The 19,178-nt window shown below is 38.2% G+C and overlaps 1 protein-coding gene across 13 annotated transcripts in view; it reads left to right on the top strand.

The window, feature by feature from the left end:
* LOC105475279 (inner mitochondrial membrane peptidase subunit 2) overlaps window positions 1-19,178 on the top strand; it is an 886,283-nt gene that overhangs the window by 315,063 nt on the left and 552,042 nt on the right. The gene's annotated exons all lie outside the window — the stretch shown is intronic.

A 19,178-nucleotide genomic window follows, 5' to 3' on the forward strand; every position in this document is an offset into this window, starting at 1 on the left:
CTAGTCTTGGGTAGGGATTTACTTTTCCCCTATCATCCCCCTGCCAATTGTGATGGCATCTCTTTGATATTTCATGTCCATGCTGGAATGGATCTGTTTCTCTGCTCTTTGTTCTGTCGTTTTAGTCTAGCTATGCATCTCTGGCCTAATGCTATGCTGTTCTAATAATGATAGTTTCAGTATCTGGCAGGAGACTTTTTTCTACCTTGTACTACGTTTTCATAATTATCATTGTTATTCTTAGCTCTTTGGCCTTCTATATGAATTTTGGGATTACACTATCAACTTCTATGAAAAACTCTATGGAATGACTTCAAATTGATACATTAGTTGTCACAAATTTGCTGTATTTATGTTTTTTTCCCACATGTGAACATGGAATTACTTTTCATTACATAGAGCTAAGGTTTTATAATTTTCCCCATAATGTGATTATACACATTTTCCCCTGTGTACCGTATGTTTTTATTGTTGCTAGTGTGTATAGGCTCACATACTCTCTCTCTCTCTCTGTTTCAGTATTGAAATGCTTGTTTCTTGTATATAGAAAGTCTGTAGTTTTTGTTTGCTAGTATTAAACTACTTTTGAAGTCTTCTAATAATTTGCTATAGAATCCATTAAAATTTTCTATTTTGGTGGTCATAACATACAGATGTGGGTAATTTTCTAATACCTGTTTCTTAAATTTTTCAAATAGTCTTGAGGCATTGACTATTATCTCTAGGCAGTATGAGAGAAGCAGTTTTGTTTTTATGTTAATGATAATGTGACTAAAATTTCAGTTTGTGATGTTTGCTGTAAGCTCTTAAGAGATACTCTGCGTTACTCTGTATTTGGGTAGAGATGCTTCCTTTACTCCTTGTTTGTGAAGGTGTGGTGGTTAATTTTATGTGTCAACTTGACTAGGTAACAGGATGCTCAGATATCTGGTTAAACATTATTTTAGGTTGTGTCTGTGAAGGTGTTTCTCGAAGAGGTAAGCATTTAAAATGGTGAACTTAGTAAGCAAATGGCCCTTTCCAATGTGGGTGGACATCAAACCATCTGTTGAGGGTCTAAATAGAACAAAAAGGTGGAGGAAAGCTGAATTCATTATCTGCCTGACTGTTGAACTGTAGCACCCATCTCTTGCCCTCGGTTACCCTGGTTCTTAGGCCTTCAGACTCATAGTGGAATCTATACCACTGACTCTCTGGTTCTCAGGTCTTCAAACTACATCACTGTCTTTCCTGAGTCTCCAGCTTGCAGAGGGAAAATTATAGGACTTTATTTCCATGATCACATGAGCCAATACCTTATAGTAAATATCTGTGTGTCTGTATATCTATCAGTCTCTGTCTCTCTTCTCTGTCTCCCTCTGTATCCATCCATCCATCCATCCATCCATCCATCCATCCATCCATCCATCCATCCATCCATCATGTTTCTCTGGAGAAGCCTGAGTAATACAGAAGACTTTTTATCTCAAATGAATATTTAATTTAACAATTATTTTTCCTGCATTTAATATAATAAATTTTCTGATGTTAAACCATCTTTGCAAATCTGCAATTAAATCTAGCTTTTATGCCTCCAAATAATTTAAAGAAATTTATTTTACGTATTCAGAAATACCATCAGATTTGTTTCAAAATCTGAACTTGTTTTAAAAAGGATTTATTTTTTATCTGGTAACCAAAAAATATTTTACTCTTCATTTTTTATACCTTATGATACCTATAAAATATTTTACTTTATAATACATGTAAAGGAATTATAAGTAGAAGCTCAGCTCTGACTTTGAAATTGATTTCATATTTTTCCTTTGTGAGCCTGTGCTGCTTTAATATGGTGGGAATAGGGTCAGTGGTTTGTTCTTTAATACTAACTGGAAAAGTGTAATATTAGGTTTCAAATGGCAAAAACCGCAATTACTTTTGCACCAACCTGGCAGATAAGTGACATAAAATATAAGTGACATAATTCTATAGTGGAACTTGGAGAAATAGTGCGAGCATAAATTTGTAGTCAGAGAATTAGGTTCCAAATTTATTTTGTGAAATTTCTTTTTCCACTAGCTGTTTATGGGCCTCTGATAAAAGAAGTTAAAATAATATTCCCATTGCTTGAATCATTCTTTCACTACTCTAAGATCACTTTGTTGCTTATGGATACCTCATTTACTTCCATTAATTTATTGAGAAAGCTTTTCAGATTAAACACAATAGAAACAGGTTAAGAAAGATTAAAAAAATGATTAATTTCCTGTTTTATAGAGCAAAAAAATTAGTGGTACTGTTTAATTATTGTAGTTGAATTTGATTCCACCAAACAGTGATTTGAGATCGTAGAATACTGACAGCTAAGGTAAAAAGACAGTCATATTAAATTAGATGTGATTTCATTCTTTCATAAGATAATGCATCCTATGAAATCATAATAAAATATGTAAGCAAGAATACAGACTCACTTAATTTGAATAATATGTGAATTAATTTTATGATATCAGTAGAGCTAATTTTCATGTTTAGCTAGCCCTATTTACTTAAAATTTATGCACTGGCAAATACAATAGCTCAAACCAATGCAGAAATATTAATACCTGCAATATTAATTTAAAATCTAAGGTCCTAGGCCTTACTTCCAGAGATTCTGGTTTATTAGGTCTTGGTCAGCATATTGATGATCGCAGGTGGTCTTAGGATTACACTTTTAGAAATAGTGCCTCAAACAAAGAAAAAAAAGGTTATGATTTTACTGTAATTGGGTCATTATTCTAGATTTCAGAAAGTGGCTTTTAAAATTTTTTAGTAGTTTGGCATTTCAAAGTAGAGGAAGTTATAAATTTCCATGTAAAAATAACTTGTGATGGTTAACAGCTAAACAGCTAAACCCAAATAGTATAACATACATCAGTAGTTGATTTTGTTAGCCATATAGTCTCTTTCTTTCTATCTTAATACCTCTATTTCATGCCCTCTTTCACTCCTTCATAAATTTTAGTGCTCAACATAGATGACTTTTGATCTTGTATAGATATTCTTAGTTGTGGATGTATTTGTTATTTCATATTTTAAGCAGAACTCTGGGATTTTAAGAAAAATATTTATTATTTTGTATTAGAAGAGGCAGGTCCTCGATTTCCAAGATTTATTATACTTTTGTAATAACTGGCTTTAGTCAGGGGCTCAGATTTCAGAACTGTTCATGGGAAAGTAATTTCCACTGGTGTCATTGCTAACCAAGTGAGTGACATTGATGTACGTAGCCCTGGCCTATAACTGGTCAGCCTGAAATAATTAATCAGAAAAAACAACTATTTTAGTACCTGACTGAATTAAAGCCTTATTCATTATGAACTAGGTTAATTGGAGATCTCCCATCTCCAGACTTTCACAGCTGTGGTTAGGTTAATGAAAATATTTTAGATCTAGCTGAGTGTATAGCCTTGGATATTTCTGTGATTTAATTTAAGACCATATGGGGAACATTTTATTTATGTTGCCTGGGGTTTATTGGTGCATTTTCTTTAACATTGTAATGGAAAAAAACTGATAACACTTTTGAAAATATGTTGAAAGTTTACACTTTTGTTTTATTAAATGTGGGCAATACAACATAATAGTATAGGTACATGCATTATTTATTTGCAGCTCTTTCAGGAGGAAGACATTAATTTTCATAAGAAATATGACATTTATAAGAGTTGAAAAGTTTAAAAGGAAGTGCACAGAAATTGGTAAGACTTGTAAAACCTTGGTTTACCAGGTCTGGTGATGACTTGCATAAGAAAACTTTAGAACAGGAGCAGATACTTGGGATACTTGTTTATGTTTTGCTATTTGTTTACAAAGACCATAAATGCTAAGCTAAACAATTCATATATAGGGAAAGAGTGAATAAAGAGAGAAGATTTTATTATTGTCCCTAGGATACAAATTTTCTGTCCATCATAGAATCCTTTGATGTTTACTGCTTATGAAAGCACAAAAAGGCAATAGCCTTTTCCATAGCTCATGATTTTGAAAAGAAAAGTGAAGAACATGAAAAATACTGCTTCCGTTGATTCTAATACTCACCTTCAGAGAGATATCAAAGACTTTCAGTTCATAGTAGAGATCTAATCTTGCGAAAAATATTAAACTTAATTTTTATATTAAAAAATAAGATTTATAGAATATATAGGGAAGATTGATAGTTATTTCATATCAAGCAGTTTTTCTTCCTTGTATTAGAATTTCATTCATATTGATTATTCTTTAGCATCATAATTTTGAGATAAATCTTACCTGGAACTATTGTTATTTGCTTCTAATCAGAATATAAAATATACTAGTTTTGTTATTGTTTATAAAAGATAAAGTAAAGGAGATTGGATAATTCTGTCACAATTCTCATTCTGACTCAATGGACATTTTTAGTTGTACTCAGCATTGATATCCCCTTTATTCCTTACTTACAGTATATCCTAGTTTCTTCACTCTGCTCTACTCTGCTGTAGGCTAAATGCTTCAGGAGAAGCTGAGCCTAATCCAAGCTCCATGAGTGGGCTTTATTAGTCTAAGGTGAACACCACCTTTCTTACCACTTCTTGTTTCATGTGAAAAGGGTCAGGTACCCACTTAAGTGGACTGATATTAGGAATAGTGCTGGTACATCCCTGGACAGGTCTTCCTTTATTCTCACTGGGAGAGTTTCTTGAATTGATTCTCTTTCTGTTCTGCTGGGCTCCTGGCCACCATTCTAACACCAAAAGGAGAACTAGCTTTAAGATAAAGAATTACTACAGATTGCAGAACAGAGAAAAATATTCCTAACCAGGAACATTTTAACTCCACTGCATATTGGTGGGGGGTGGGGGGGGGTGAGTGTGGGGGGGGGGAGAGAGAGAGAGAGAGATCAGAAGATGAGGAATGTCTTTGATAAGAATTTACACTGGCATTTTTTCCCCAGAAAATTACAAAGGGAAAATTAAAATGTGCCATTTAGGGTTTTATTTCAAGTATTGATATGGGAAAAATCACTTGCATGCATTTTATAAAATGTCTTTTCTTCTTTTCCCCCACCTTTCAAAGGTGTTATTTTATCCACTGCAAGACTTCAAAATGGTTATGTGGTTGACTGAACATAGTCATAAAGCCAAGCCTTCTGAAGTTGAAGGGCTTATTGCCTTAAATGATATTCTTTTGATTATATGGTTAGTCTATTTGCATTTGTTAGTGCCTCATATGATATAATTGGATGTCTCATCTTTTGCCAAAAGATGTTAGAATCTGAGAAACCATTTCCTTGAAATTCCACTTTAAGGGTACAAATTCAGGTAGACAGGAGGAATATGGTATTTCTTTTTAGTTCTATTGCACAGTGTGGTGAATATAGTTAATAATAGAGTATTGTACATTTTTAAATTGCTGAGAATAAATTTCAGATGTTCTCACCACAGAAGAGTGGTAAGTATTTGACGTGATGGATGTGTTAACAAGCTTGATTTTATTATTCTACATTGTATTCGTAAATCATAACATCACTTTGTACACCATAAATTTATGCAGTCATAAATTGACAATTTGTGATAAAAATACATTCCAAAAACTAAAATTCAAAGCAAGTTTAAACTGTGGAATATATCTTGAATCATTTCCTCTTTTTCTAGGGAAGAAATGAAATACTCATATAGTTAATCCTTCATCTGTTTTCTTGTTATCTAGCTTGATAGGCAACATTTTAAAACAGTGCTCTTGAAAAGAGACTATTTCAATGAATATCTACTTGGGACCTCCTCAAAGGAAAGTGAGATGACAAAATTGGTGACATGTGTGACTCCATACTCTAGTGACAGAGAAGACAATTACAGTGAGGTACCTGGAATGATCTGAAGGCAAATTGGAATTTTCCGAGAGAGAATGGAGATGTTTATGTGAAGAGAAAGACAGTTGGAAGGAAATGTTATTTTAGCTATATATTCTGGCCGTACATGACTTAACAAGTATGAATTTCAAGAGGACAATAAAAAAGAAATTATAGTAATCAAGATAGGAAATGATTAAAGAATGGGAAAAAATTTTAGCCGAAAGGGAATGTGAAGATTAAATACAAATTCTAACAGCCTGGTTGACAAGTTGATGAGCACGTTTACAGATGAGAAATGTAGAAGGAACAAAAGAATGACTTCAACAGTTTTGTGTAAGAGCCAGCCTCAGGTTTGTATTAGAAAGAATGAAAGTAGAATTTGAGCAAAGAAGTTTCTGAAAGAGGAGAAAATTAATGTTTTGCCACAGTTTCCTTCTGAGGCTTACCCAATGATTGACATACTTTTCTTTTTTAAGTGCCTATTTGTGGGCGATCTGATACTTTTTGTATCTAACCTTTCTTTTATTGTTGAAAGAAATAAGACGAAATTCAGAAAGGAGAGAATGTATATCTTTTTTTGAAGTTAGACTAAATGGGTGCCTTCCATATTTTGCCTGTTATGTGTAGTAAGTTTGATCTTGTGATATAAAAGTAGCTATATTCAAATAAGCTAGAATAGCTTCATGATTCTTGTTTGGGAAAAATAATTGTTACTTATTTGCTAGCAGTATTTGTGCAGAAGCTGGAAAAACATTGGATTTTGGGTCAGATTCAGATTCGAGTCTAATACTGTTACTTAGCAACTTTTTGATTCTGAGTAAGACACTTAACTTCTTTAGGCAGAAGGGTATGATCGTAAGTATGCATGGGAGTCTCACCAGTGAACAGAATGGCTCATGTAGATGATCTGGAAAGTACTTATCGTGCTTAGGAAATAGTATTTCTTGTACCTATATAATGTCTCTGTGTGGCTGCAACCACTGACACTTTTTTTTTTTTTTTTTTTTTTGAGACGGAGTCTCACGCTGTTGCCCAGGCTGGAGTGCAGTGGCGCGATCTCGGCCCACTGCAAGCTCCGCCTCCTGGGTTCACGCCATTCTCCTGCCTCAGCCTCCCGAGTAGCTAGGACTACAGGCGCCCGCCACCGCGCCCGGCTAATTTTTTGTATTTTTAGTAGAGACGGGGTTTCACTGTCGTCTCGATCTCCTGACCTTGTGATCCGCCCGTCTCGGCCTCCCAAAGTGCTGGGATTACAGGCTTGAGCCACCGCGCCCGGCCTACCACTGACACTTTTAACCAATGGTAAATATAAGGAGTGATGGGTACTATGGCAAACTGGTATCTGAATTCACAGTTTAAAGAATGTAGATTGCAGTGATTGTTGATATGTGGGAATGAGGGCATAGTTTTGCCAGAACTTCTGGTTTTTGGTTTTAGTTTTTATTTCTAAGGAGGAGACTTAAGTTTGGATTTTTTCTGTGAAGTTTTTCATTTATACATGTAAGCATTTCATCAGAAAACAGTTTTGCTGCACTGGTATGTGTCAAACAAAACAAGTCTTCAAGCCAGATCTGGCCTGTGGCTGTGTTCTACTTTAATCTCTCTCTCTCTCTTTTTTTTTGTTTTTAACATGGTTATTGAGCTCTGGATAATCTGCACAGTATGTACTAGAGTTTGTTTAAATGTTGAACAAGATGCTGAACATTCTTAATATCCTATATTTTATTTAGGCGCGATTTAACATAAATTTGAAAACAAATTGTCCAGGCGCAGTGGCTTACACCTGTAATCCCACCACTTCAGGAAGATGAGGCAGGCAGATCACCTGAAGTCAGAAGTTTGAGACCAGCCTGGCCAACATGTTGAAACCCTGTCTCTACTAAATAAAAAAGAAACTGGATTTGGTGGCAGGTGCCTGTAATTCCAGCTACTTGGGAGGCTGAGGCAGGAAAATCGCTTGAACCCAGGAGGCGGAGGTTGTAGTGAGCAGAGATCACGCCACTGCACTCCAGCCTGGGTGACAGAGTGAGACCCTATCTCAAAAAAAAAAAAAAAAAAAGGAGAAGAAAAATTACTTTGTCATTCATTGGATTAAAAACAAAGTAGCTAAGAGGATACATTTAATTAAGCATAGAAAGACTCAAAAGAAAGTGATTGATTTTATTTCTCTAATTTTAGTAAGATATAACCATGAAATTTGTTTTGAGTGTTTCACACAGATTTTCTAAATTAGCAAGAAAAGATATCCTTGAAAGGGACTGCGGAGAGTAAAAGGGGACAGATGATGATTTTTTATAATTTTTTTTCAAAATAAAATCATTACCTGCCTATTTAATTGATTTATTATGTATTAAAAATATGTTTCTACCCCCAAGGTTACCAAAGTTAACCATCATATATTTTACATTAGAAATGTATGAAAGCCTGTAGCTCTTCACTATTCATGTGACTTGGGTCTTTTTTTTTTTTTTTTTTAATCAGCTTTTATCTTAGATACAGAGGATACATTTGTAGGATTGTTACATGGATATACTGAACCCAGGTACTGAGCAGAGTACCCAATAGGTAGTTTTCCAACCCATGGTTCCCTTCCTTTTTTTCCCCTTTAGTTGTCCCCAGTGTCTGTTGTTCCCATGTTTATGTCCGTGAATGCTCAATGTTTAGTTCCTACTTATAAGTGAGAGCATGTGGTATTTTGCTTTCTATTCCTACATTAATTCACTTGAGATAATGGCCACCAGCTCCATTTGTGTTGCTGCAAAGGACATGATTTCATTTGGTTTTTTGGCTGCTTTTTTCTATTCCTTTATTTTTTTGGCATAGAATTTCAAATTAATAATAATAATTTAATACTGGCCATGTGGTAACTTTTTGGTTTTAGGGAAAACTAGAAATAGAGGAAGCAGTCATGGTTTGAATGAAATTACCCTTACAGATGATTAGTTTGGGGGTGAGCACGTGATCCACAAATTGTGAAGCTATAGGTCACCAGTGCTATGATCTGGCCTGACTCAAAATTAGGAGTGGGTTAGTCAGTTCAAGAGAAGGAGTTAATTAGTTAGCAATTCAAGTAAAGTTAAAAAAATACCACAAACTAGCAGATGACCCTAAGGTGATGGGGGTGATTATGGCAAGACAAAATTATGATGAAACAAACTATGAGTAAGATGACAGAGAAGACATGTTAATAACCATGTTAAAACTGGTTGCGGTGGCTCACGCCTGTAATCCCAGCACTTTGGGAGGCCGAGGTGGGCGGATCTCCTGAGGTTGGGAGTTCGAGATCAGCCTGACCAACATGGAGAAACCCCGTCTCTACTGGAGTAAGTCAAGGCAAAATAAAATTACTGCTCCAAGGAGCAGGCACATGAAGAATAGCTGAGTATCATTAATGGGAGAGCACCAGAATGAAGATCTGGGAACACCTGCGGCTGAGGCCTCTGATCTCCCTTACATCCCTTCCCTCCTTGAACCAATTTTCAGCTTTCATTTAGGCTCTGTCTTGATTTTTCTGTCACAAAATATTATCTTGTAGCTAGGTCTTTGCATATCTAGTCCTTCTTGAATTACTTCAATTTCCCCATTCTCTCTCTCCTCTCTACTACCTCCCACTTCCTTCATAGCCAGCTCTCACCCAGTTAGCAAATTTCACTCTCGTTTCTCTTCCTCCAAGAAGCCTTTGCTGACTCCTTTCTTTTTGGTGGTGGTGTTTTCTTAAACCATGAAACCCTTCCTGGAATACATTACGTCTCTTTTTTGCCCCTGCTTTTCTTATGATCTCTCAATTTCTCCCTCCCCAGACTATGTCAAATGTTTTTACAGCCTCCAATTCCTTCCTATTTTCTATTCTAGCTAAGACAGTGTTGAGCCTTCATTATCTCACTTGGATCATGATTAGCCACAAAGTCACATTCTAACTACGGCCTTCCTCCAGAATTTCAGATTCTTTTTCCTAAAGTACAGGAGAAAATCATATCACTCTGTCCCAAAATCATGAGTAAATCTCTAAGTCCTACTAAATTAACTGTAATTTATCAAGCCAATATTGCAAATGTTTCAAAATGAGGTTCCATTGGCCTGTCCAGCTCCTCACTACTTGATCACTGACTGTGAGGTCTCTATGAGGATACCCCATCAAACCACTTGCTGCTTCTCATTTTCTTTACAGTACCCCTATTCATGCCATTCTCACCTACTGTATTTCCTCCCCATTTCCCATCCTCAACCAGTTTTTTTTTTGTAGCTTTCATTTAGAAAATGCTACTTCTGGCTGGTCGCGGTGGCTCACACCTGTAATCCCAGCACTTTGGGAGGCCGAGGTGGGCGGATCTCCTGAGGTTGGGAGTTCGAGATCAGCCTGACCAACATGGAGAAACCCCGTCTCTACTATAAATACAAAATTAACTGGGCGTGATGGCGCATGCCTATAATCCCAGCTACTCGGGAGGCTGAGGCAGGAGAATTGCTTGAACCCGGGATGTGGAGGTTGCTGTGAACTGAGATTGTGCCATTGCACTCCAGCCTAGGCAACAAGAGCAAAACTCTGTCTAAAAAAAAAAAAAAAGAGAGAGAGAGAAAATGCTACTTCTTCCATTCTGCCATGATTTACTTGTTTTTTTTTTTTCTTTTTCTGTCACGCAGACAGCCTAATACACAAAAAGAAATACAGTAGAGTTTTATCTATTCTAAAGCCCAATGATTAGGAACACTAGTGCTGTAACCAAACTACTTTAGTTCCAACCTGTTTTTGCTTTTTATTCTGTGGCCTCAGACATGTTAAGTAACCTTTCTTTGCTTTAGTTTTCTCATCTGTAAAAAGGAAATAATTAGTGCTTCCCCAAAAGTGTCATTGACTAGATTGAATGAAGGAATACATGTAAAGTGTTAAGGACAGTATCTGGCACTGAGTGCTTAATAAGTATTATTGTTACTGTTATAAGTTATCAAAGTGATAAACATTTTGTTATAATTGAAGTGACTTTTTTCACTTGTCAACATATATTCCAAGAAAAAAATAAAGAAATTCATCACCAATGTACACTAATTGACTAAAGATATTGAACTGGTAAATCAAGGCATTCTTTACTTCATTTTGGGCTTATTTATTGAGCCAATAAACATGGAATCATTTTAGTCTTATTTTGAGTAGTTTTCTCTGTGGTTTAAAGAATTTCATTAAACAAATCTCAGTGTAAAGATGGCTGCTTTTTCTCAACACTGAATTTTCAAGCTCCTTAGAGGTAAGGTCTGCACTTACATTTTCCCATTGTATCTTTAGATGTCTTTTCCTTCTTGTATCAGTTCCATTAATGAGAATGCCTTCCACATCATGGTTTAGCCTGTCTACTTAATGGTATTTCTCAGGAATAATGGGCTGTTTTGTAATAATTGCCTGAATAACTAGATTCAAAAACAAAGGTGAAAAGAACTTGAAGAGTTCGCTTCATTTCTAAAATGTGACTTTCAGTTAACCATTGAGAAATATGCTCTAGAATATGTTTGCTTAGACAAAAGCAGTGGTCAGTCTTCAGTTGTATAATTAAATGTTACAGGCATGCCTGTGGGGAGGTAATACAGGCAGCTCTAATTTTATCCAATTTTCTGATGGATTTAGAACAGTGACATCATCTTGAAGCAGAGACTGTGGACCCTTCTCTGGTGAAGCTTGACTTAGTCTTTCCCCTTCCTCCTTCCTGCACCTCTGAAGTACTCAGCACCTTGGAGTTCATTCATGCTGCTTAGCTGCACAGACCACTGTTCTGGGCTGGGCATCATAACATATTTGTTTTGTTATTGTTGTTGTTTTTGAGACAGTCTTGTTTGGTCACTCAGGCTGCAGTGCAGTGGTACAATCTTGGCTCACTACAACCTCCGCCTCTTGGATTCAAGCAATTCTTCTGCCTCAACCTCCTGAGTAGCTGGGATTACAGGTGCCCACCACCACACCCGGCTAATTTTTTTATTTTTAGTAGAGACAGGGTTTCACCATGTTGGCCAGGCTGGTCTCAAACTCCTGACCTCGTGATCCACCCACCTTGGGTTCTCAAAGTGCTAGAATTACAGGTGTGAGCCACTGCGCCTGGCCCATAACAAATTTGTGTATCAGGGATTTGGTATTAGAAATGACAGAAATCCAAATCAAAGCTTACATAAACATTTCATGGGCTAGATTAGTGAATTTGGAGGATAGTTTATTGATTCGTGAAACTGGGAAGTCCTGGGGTATAACTGACCTCAGAAAACTCCTGGAGCTCCAATGGTGGTATGACATTTTCGTCTCTCTCTTTGTCTCATCTTTATTTCTCAGTTATGCTTCTTTGTGTATTTGTTTCATCTTATCCTATATGGGGCAAGGTTCAGACAGGCACATGGTGGCAGGTATCTCCAGATATACATTATTGTAGCCCAGAATGAGGGAGATACGCACCTTCTTATAAAAATAATATATTCAGTTCAGTTGCTCTGTCCAATTCATTTAACAAATATTTATTGAGTCTCTATACGAGACTTTGTGAAATCCCATGAAATACATGAAAAAATATAAGAAAACCATAAGTACTTTGAGGAAATAGCAGAGAGAGTGCTACTAGAATAGAACTCTGTCTCTCAGTGAACACTTAAAAATTCCAGGGAACAAATCTAATTGACGTTGCTTTGGTCTTCTGGCCAACTTTGTATCCAGCCACTGTGCATGGAGGTTCAATGTAAGTGGCCAGGCCCTTGGCAAAATTCAAGTATGAGTGTTACAGGATCCTTGGAATGTTACTTTGCCAGTCGGAAACCTCTTTGACCAGTGGCACATTTGCTGGAGTTTTCCTTAGGCCCGCTGGGCTTGTTCTGCTCACTCGACCTGGAAGGCTGCACTTGGCTTATGCTACCAGCCTGGATCCTATGCCTGCCAAGGGTGAGCCAGGCACGGAGTGGTGAGAGGTGTGCAAGCGAGCATGGGGTCTGACCATTGCGCACAGCCAGGCATGCTGGCTGTAGCAGGGCAGGCAGTTCCAGGCACTGGCATGGGTGCTAGTGTTGGGGTGATCAGTCCCAACCCCGGCTGTGGGTACCTGAAGTCTGGTGGCGACAAAGGAATGAGAAAAGACAAGTTAAGAGTAAAAGCAGGTCCATGGGGCCATTTGCTAGAGTGAAGACTGCAGAAGGCCCAGAGCTGTGGTTTCTTGGCAATTTATTGAGTAAAATCTTTTGATCTAAGAAGGGGATGGTATGGGGTAAAATGGTGAAGGAGGGGGAGCGTACATCACTGGAAAGATTTATAGCAGTGGCGGTTACGTGAATTTCCTTTAAGCTAAAAGCATATGTCCAACTACTAAGATAATCTTTAACTTGGGGCTGCAGGTCGTGGGAGCTGGTTTTACAAGGAGCCAGGATGTCTGGTCACATTCCAATGCTTTCACCCCTGAGCATTCTTTGTAAAGCTGCAGAACAGGTCATGCTCACTGGCCTGGGGACACAATAGCAATAAGGAGATGTTTCTCTTCAGAGGCCCCCTATGATGTTTCGTAAGTGTCCTATACAGGGGTGACTGACTAAACTGGCACCCCATAAGCCCTTCCACCAGCATGCCAGCTCCCTGAGAGGCTGCTGTCAGACCAGGCATACCGCAAGCAGCTTCCATGGTTGGCACTGGGAATGTGGTGGTGGTACACAGAAGCTTGGAGATTCCAGGAATAGGAAGAGACCCAAAGAAGATGTCACAGCCCAGGCTCAAGGAGCTCCTAGATCTGGGGTCCCTGAAGGACCATAGCTCTTCTCTCCTTTTCTTTCTCTCCTTCTTATCACCATCTATGTGGCAAGCAAGGGATGTGTTTCAGCCCTGTTTTTGTTACAGCTCTTTTAGCCCTGCCATTTGGTGGGTCCCAAGTTCTTGTCCTGAGTCCAGGAAGAATGAGGTATGTGGACAGGTGGAGAGTGAACAAGGCAAAGAGGAACTTTATTGAGCAACAGAACAACTCAGAGGAGACCCACATTGAATAGCTCCTCTCCACAGGCAGGTCATCCCTTCAAATGTTCAGCTCTCATCAGAGAGGTGATCCTGGTGTGGGTAGCTCCTCTCCACAACTGGTCATCCTGTCGTCTCTTTAGCTCTCAGCAGAGAGGAGAGCCTGAAGTGGGTTCCATCAATTTTTTGAGTCTGGCTGAGTCTGGAGCTCTTGTGGGCCTCAGAGGGGAGGAAGTGTGCACCAATTGGTCCATGAGTGGCGATGGGCAGGGCTGGAAAGTACCACAAGTTCCCACTCTGGTTTGCACCACCAGCAGCCTGGCCCCTAGAGGGCTTCAGGCCCTCTGCAGCTTAAATGTGGGGCTTCACTACGGACCCACCCCCTTCCACTCAGGAGCCTGTCTGCCTCCTGCCACAGTTCATGGCACCCAGGCTGTTTGTGCTGTGGGGTGCCTGCAGGCCAGCACCAAACTGCCTTCAGGCTCCACTCAGCCTCCCTCCCATGCTCATTGGCACCCAAAGCCTGGAGGGGGCTGAGGCAGCAGGATCGCTGGTATGTCAATGCTGCCCTTAGTGTGTGCACACCCAGCCTGATTGTGACAGCACCTGGGCTAGGCCTCAACTCCACTCCAAGATAGGAGCAAGTGCAGGGAGCAACGAGAGGCCAGGCAGTGAGAGCAGACACTTCTGAGCCTGAAGAGACAGGGGGCCTTTCCTGGCCTCCAAGAGTACAGAAATGCCTGGGTTTGGAGCCGCCACTGCAGCTGTGCCTGGGAGGGTGGGGCTTCTGGCTGCTTCCAGCCCCTGCCAGTTCTGTGGAGAGCGTAGTCGTGGAAACACATCCTCCACTGAAGCTGTGTCATGGCAGCCTCTGCTCTAGATGGGCTGCCGTCATGAGGATTGAGAACTCCACCAGAGCACATGGAATGAGACGGGTAGTCCACCCAAGGACAGAGCAGGAGATGGGAAATGCACTGGGCAGACATGTAGCCGATGCCCCATGGAATCCACAAATCTAACATGTTGTTATCCTTTACCTTTAGAATTGCTCTCCTTTTTCAACCAGACCCCACTGTGTGTAAAAATTATTTTTTAAAATCATTTTATTCACCCATTGTGTATATGAAAACATTTATATTTTTGTGATGGTAGCAATAATTATTGTTTGCCACCCCCCTGGTTTTTTTGGGTAGTAGGGGACAGGGTCCCACTCTGTTGCCTAGGCTAGAGTGCAGTGGTGTGATCTCAGCTCACTGCAGCCTCCGCCTCCCGGGCCTAAATGATCCTGTCACCTCAGCCTCCTGAACAGCTGGGAACACAGGTGTGTACCACCGTACCTCGCTGGTTGTTTTTTGTTTTTTTTTTTTTTGTATTTTTTATAGAGACAGGCTTTTGCCAAATTGCCCAGGCTGGTCATGAACTCCTGGACTCTAGTGATCCACCTGCCTCGGCCTTCCAAAGTGCTGGGATTACAGGCATGAGGCACTGCATCTGGCCGTAATGATTGTTTGCTCTTTGAAGGAAAAAGTTGTTTGCTCTTTAAAGGAAAATCTATGAACTATTATTTTATAAAATAAAATTAATCTTCTAGATTAGGGTTCCCTGACTCATCCTTATAATTCCCCCAGAAAGTTGAGAGAGAGAGAGAGAGAGAGAGAGAGAGAGAGAGAGAGAGAGAGATTGAGATTGATCTGGTTTAGTAGATCAAGATGAAGACTGTCAAAATGGCAATACAAATGCTTAGGATGATTTAATGATTACCTTAGTTTCATCTATAGTATAGAAAGACAAGAGCAACATTAAGTAGGATTTCAATCTTCTAATCTGAAGTTTTGAATATTCCAACCTCTCTGCACAGTCTTCTGCCTTGTTTTCTGTCTTTTTCCAGGTGATAATTTGTGTTCGAATAATCCCCAAATTTTTCATAGTATGGCTTTACAAGTATACTACATTTATCTGTCAAGCTTCTGATCATATACCCTTGGTCAGAATCTTTCTCAGGGTCCTTGTTTCTTACAGATTAAATAGATTGGGTCTAATATTCCATGACGTTTTGACCTGGTTCAGTTCTGATTCCAACCGTATTTCCTACTCCTCCCATTGAATTGCAGCATGCTTTAAACTCAAAGTGTCTTTCTTATGTCTTTCCTTTTTTTCTTCATTTTTGTCTCTCTTTCTCTGAATAGCCCATTGCTTTCTTCTTTCCACACTTTCGCTTTTGTAGTTCCACATAGAGTCATTTCCTCCCAGTTATTCAGGATGCCCTCCACCTTAACTCCTTTGGTGAAAATCCAATTTATGTTTTGGGGCTTATCTGAAAGGGATTCACATCTATGCAGGCTAATCATATGAAGTTTCCTTCCTCTGAACTCTTGTAGCACTTTCTGTAGTATTTCCTTGAAGTATTTAGTTTTCTTGTATTTCATCTTATACTTTATGGGATTTTATAAAGTTTTATATACTGACTCAATAAATATTTATTAAATGAGTTGGTGGATAGAGCAACTGACTGAATATAATATTTTTTTGGAAGAAGAAGAAAATTTTTGCTTAAATTAAATTTCTTATTCTATTTCTCTTTCCCCTTTTATCCAAGGTCGATCCAGGTAAAGCCAAAGGCCTTATCCTTATCTGCACTGTTGGGAGACACAACACAAGAATTTCAAGTTCTAATATTATTTCTCATTTTAAGTAATTTTGGTCTCATTTTGTTCCAGTTCTCACTCTCAGAAAAAGATTACTCTTTGTATATTAATATTTCTTAATCGTGGTTCTTATTTCAGTACACTAATATCATGGTATTAAGATCAGTTTTTGTTTTTTGTTGAATACCTTCCCTTAGAGGGCAGTCTTATGATTAAGAACATAAGTATAGGCAGATATAGTTTTTTTTTTTTTAAATATTAACCAGGTAGTAAAACTAGAAAAGGGAACACACTTAAAAATGTGTGATACTTAAAAATATGTCAAGCATAAGAAAAGAGAAATATTTCTTTCCAATGGTAGTGAGAAGATACCTTAATTGGGTTATAAAATAAATACAGGTAGTCCTTAGAGTTTTCTAAGAATAATGAGACACCTAACTGCCTGGTTGAAGAGACTTCTACCTAGACATAACAAGAGTAGTTTCAAGGAATTTTGTTAGTTTTTGCACTTCTGAGTTTACATGTGAAATAAACCCAGCTTGAAAACTTTAAGCTGATGAATAAAGATAGCCACAAAGTTATGTTGAATGTGTGCTCTATCTTTAAAACAGATGTACTTTCTAATTATTAAGACAAATATCCTAACTAATCAACTAATTCTCTACTAATCTTCCTATCAGGAGTCTCTTCCTAGAGAATTGCTGAAGCTGGGGTAATTGTAATTAAGGGGAGGCAGAGAGTTAAGAAAGCAAAAAACAAAGTCTCCTACCAAATGGAGCTATTTGGAAAGGAGTTACTCAGCCAAAAGGAGATACAAGGAGCTACTCTGAAGCAAAGGCTCCACTAAAAGGTGAGGACAAGGAGAAGAGATTGATTGTTCACTCTTGGCAAAGAACACCTTGCTTGGACTCTGAGGGGACAGGAAGGGTACTGTAATTCCCTCCCATGAACTGGAACAGGGCTAACAGGCATATAGCATAGGTAGGCCTAGAAGTAGGCACGATGAGGCCTAGAGATCAAGAATATCTGAGTCATTTTTCTCTTCTTGACCCAGACCTTCAGGCCCACCTGTAAGTGTCCTGCCCACCTATTTCTGGGTAGTTTCTTGATGTTATACTTGTGTATATAATAAAGAGTAACAAAGAAGAGTTATTTTATAGTTCAAATACTGTTCTGTGTTGTTGCTAGAGTAATCAGTCTCTTTAGAGATTCATTTAACACAATTATGTCTTTGAAAAAGTCATTTGTTCCTAAAGGCTGATTATTATAGGAGGGTATCTTATTCTGATAAAGGTGGTAATTATTTATCTGGCTAAGCAATCTTGATTGAATATAGCTAAATGTTTGGCATTTAGACTAGAGAAAAACTGTATTGGTATGTGAATAAATTAAAAGTAAATATGAGTTTTACCACCTTTATTAGCTGAAACTACATATTCATTTTTGAGTTTAATCTGTAATTAGTGAGTTTTTACTTTTTGTTTTTTGAGAAGGAGTCTCGCTCTGTCGCCCAGGCGGAGTGCAGTGGTGTGATCTCACCTCACTGCAACCTCCGCCTCCCGAGTTCAAGCGATTCTCCTGCCTCAGCCTCTGAAGTAGCTGGAACTACAGGTGCATGCCACCATGCCTGGCTAATTTTTTGTATTTTTAGTAGAGATGGAGTTTCATCGTGTTAGCCAGAATGGTCTCGATCTCCTGACCTCGTGATCCGCCCACGTCGGCCTCCCAAAGTGCTGGGACTACAGGCGTGAGCCACCGCGCCCGGCCATGAGTTCTTACTTTCTGAACATTACTTTCAGATTTCTGAAGAAATAAACAAATTGTGCTAAGTTCTCATCACAGATTCTTATAATGCCATCAGTTTTAAACTATAAACATGGAGGCAGCACCCATGGAAGTAAGAGAGTGAATGTTTACAGCATGTGTACGTAAGTTGCCTCAAAGGATAATTAGATGATTATAAAGACACTTTCTTTGAGATAGCCAATTTTAAAAATCTATTGCTCCCAAGTTTTACTTATTTGAGTAATGGTAACATATTAGCAATTATGAAACTTCAGTTGCAGCCAATCCCATTGAAGAAAGAAAGTAAATAATAGCATTTTCTGTAAAGACCCAAAGGATGGCAACAGAGCAATCTTTGCATTTTCTGCTGTGTATTCTATGCCCAGCTTCCCATCCATGTGTTCTCTGAACTACCTACATATGTATCATTCGTCTGATTTCACTCTATTTGTTTTCATTTGTTTTATAACTCTTCCTTTGGCACCAGGGAGATAATTTTCTAGCTCTTCTCCATCCTTTGTGAGCCTCTGAAAGAAGGCTTTTATAATTAGACTTCATAGCTTTAACAAACATTTCATAACCTGCCAGTAAAAATGTCAGTTCTGTGGGCCAGGGCATAATTAAATGAATAAGTATCAGTGTGGTAATTCAGCCACAAAATAAAATAATTTAAAGGGGTTATTAATTAAGGACTTGATTTGATTTTGGAATTCTAATCAACAATAAGCTGTGATTGTTATGGGTAAAAATCTTCTTGCTTTCACTGTTCCCTTTTCTTGGCCTATTACAAATAGTAAATAAAATTGTATCAATGAAATTTTCACTTTATTATTATTTTTTGAATGATTATGCACCTGAGAGAATGTTATTAAAGTATCAACAAATTGTATATGCTCAAAATGAACGTTTTGCTATGAACCTTTAAAACCAAACCTGAGTAATACAAACAATATATAAACCTTAT

This window comes from Macaca nemestrina, chromosome 4, assembly GCF_043159975.1.
Source record: "Macaca nemestrina isolate mMacNem1 chromosome 4, mMacNem.hap1, whole genome shotgun sequence".
In the NCBI taxonomy this organism is placed as follows: Eukaryota; Metazoa; Chordata; class Mammalia; order Primates; family Cercopithecidae; genus Macaca; species Macaca nemestrina.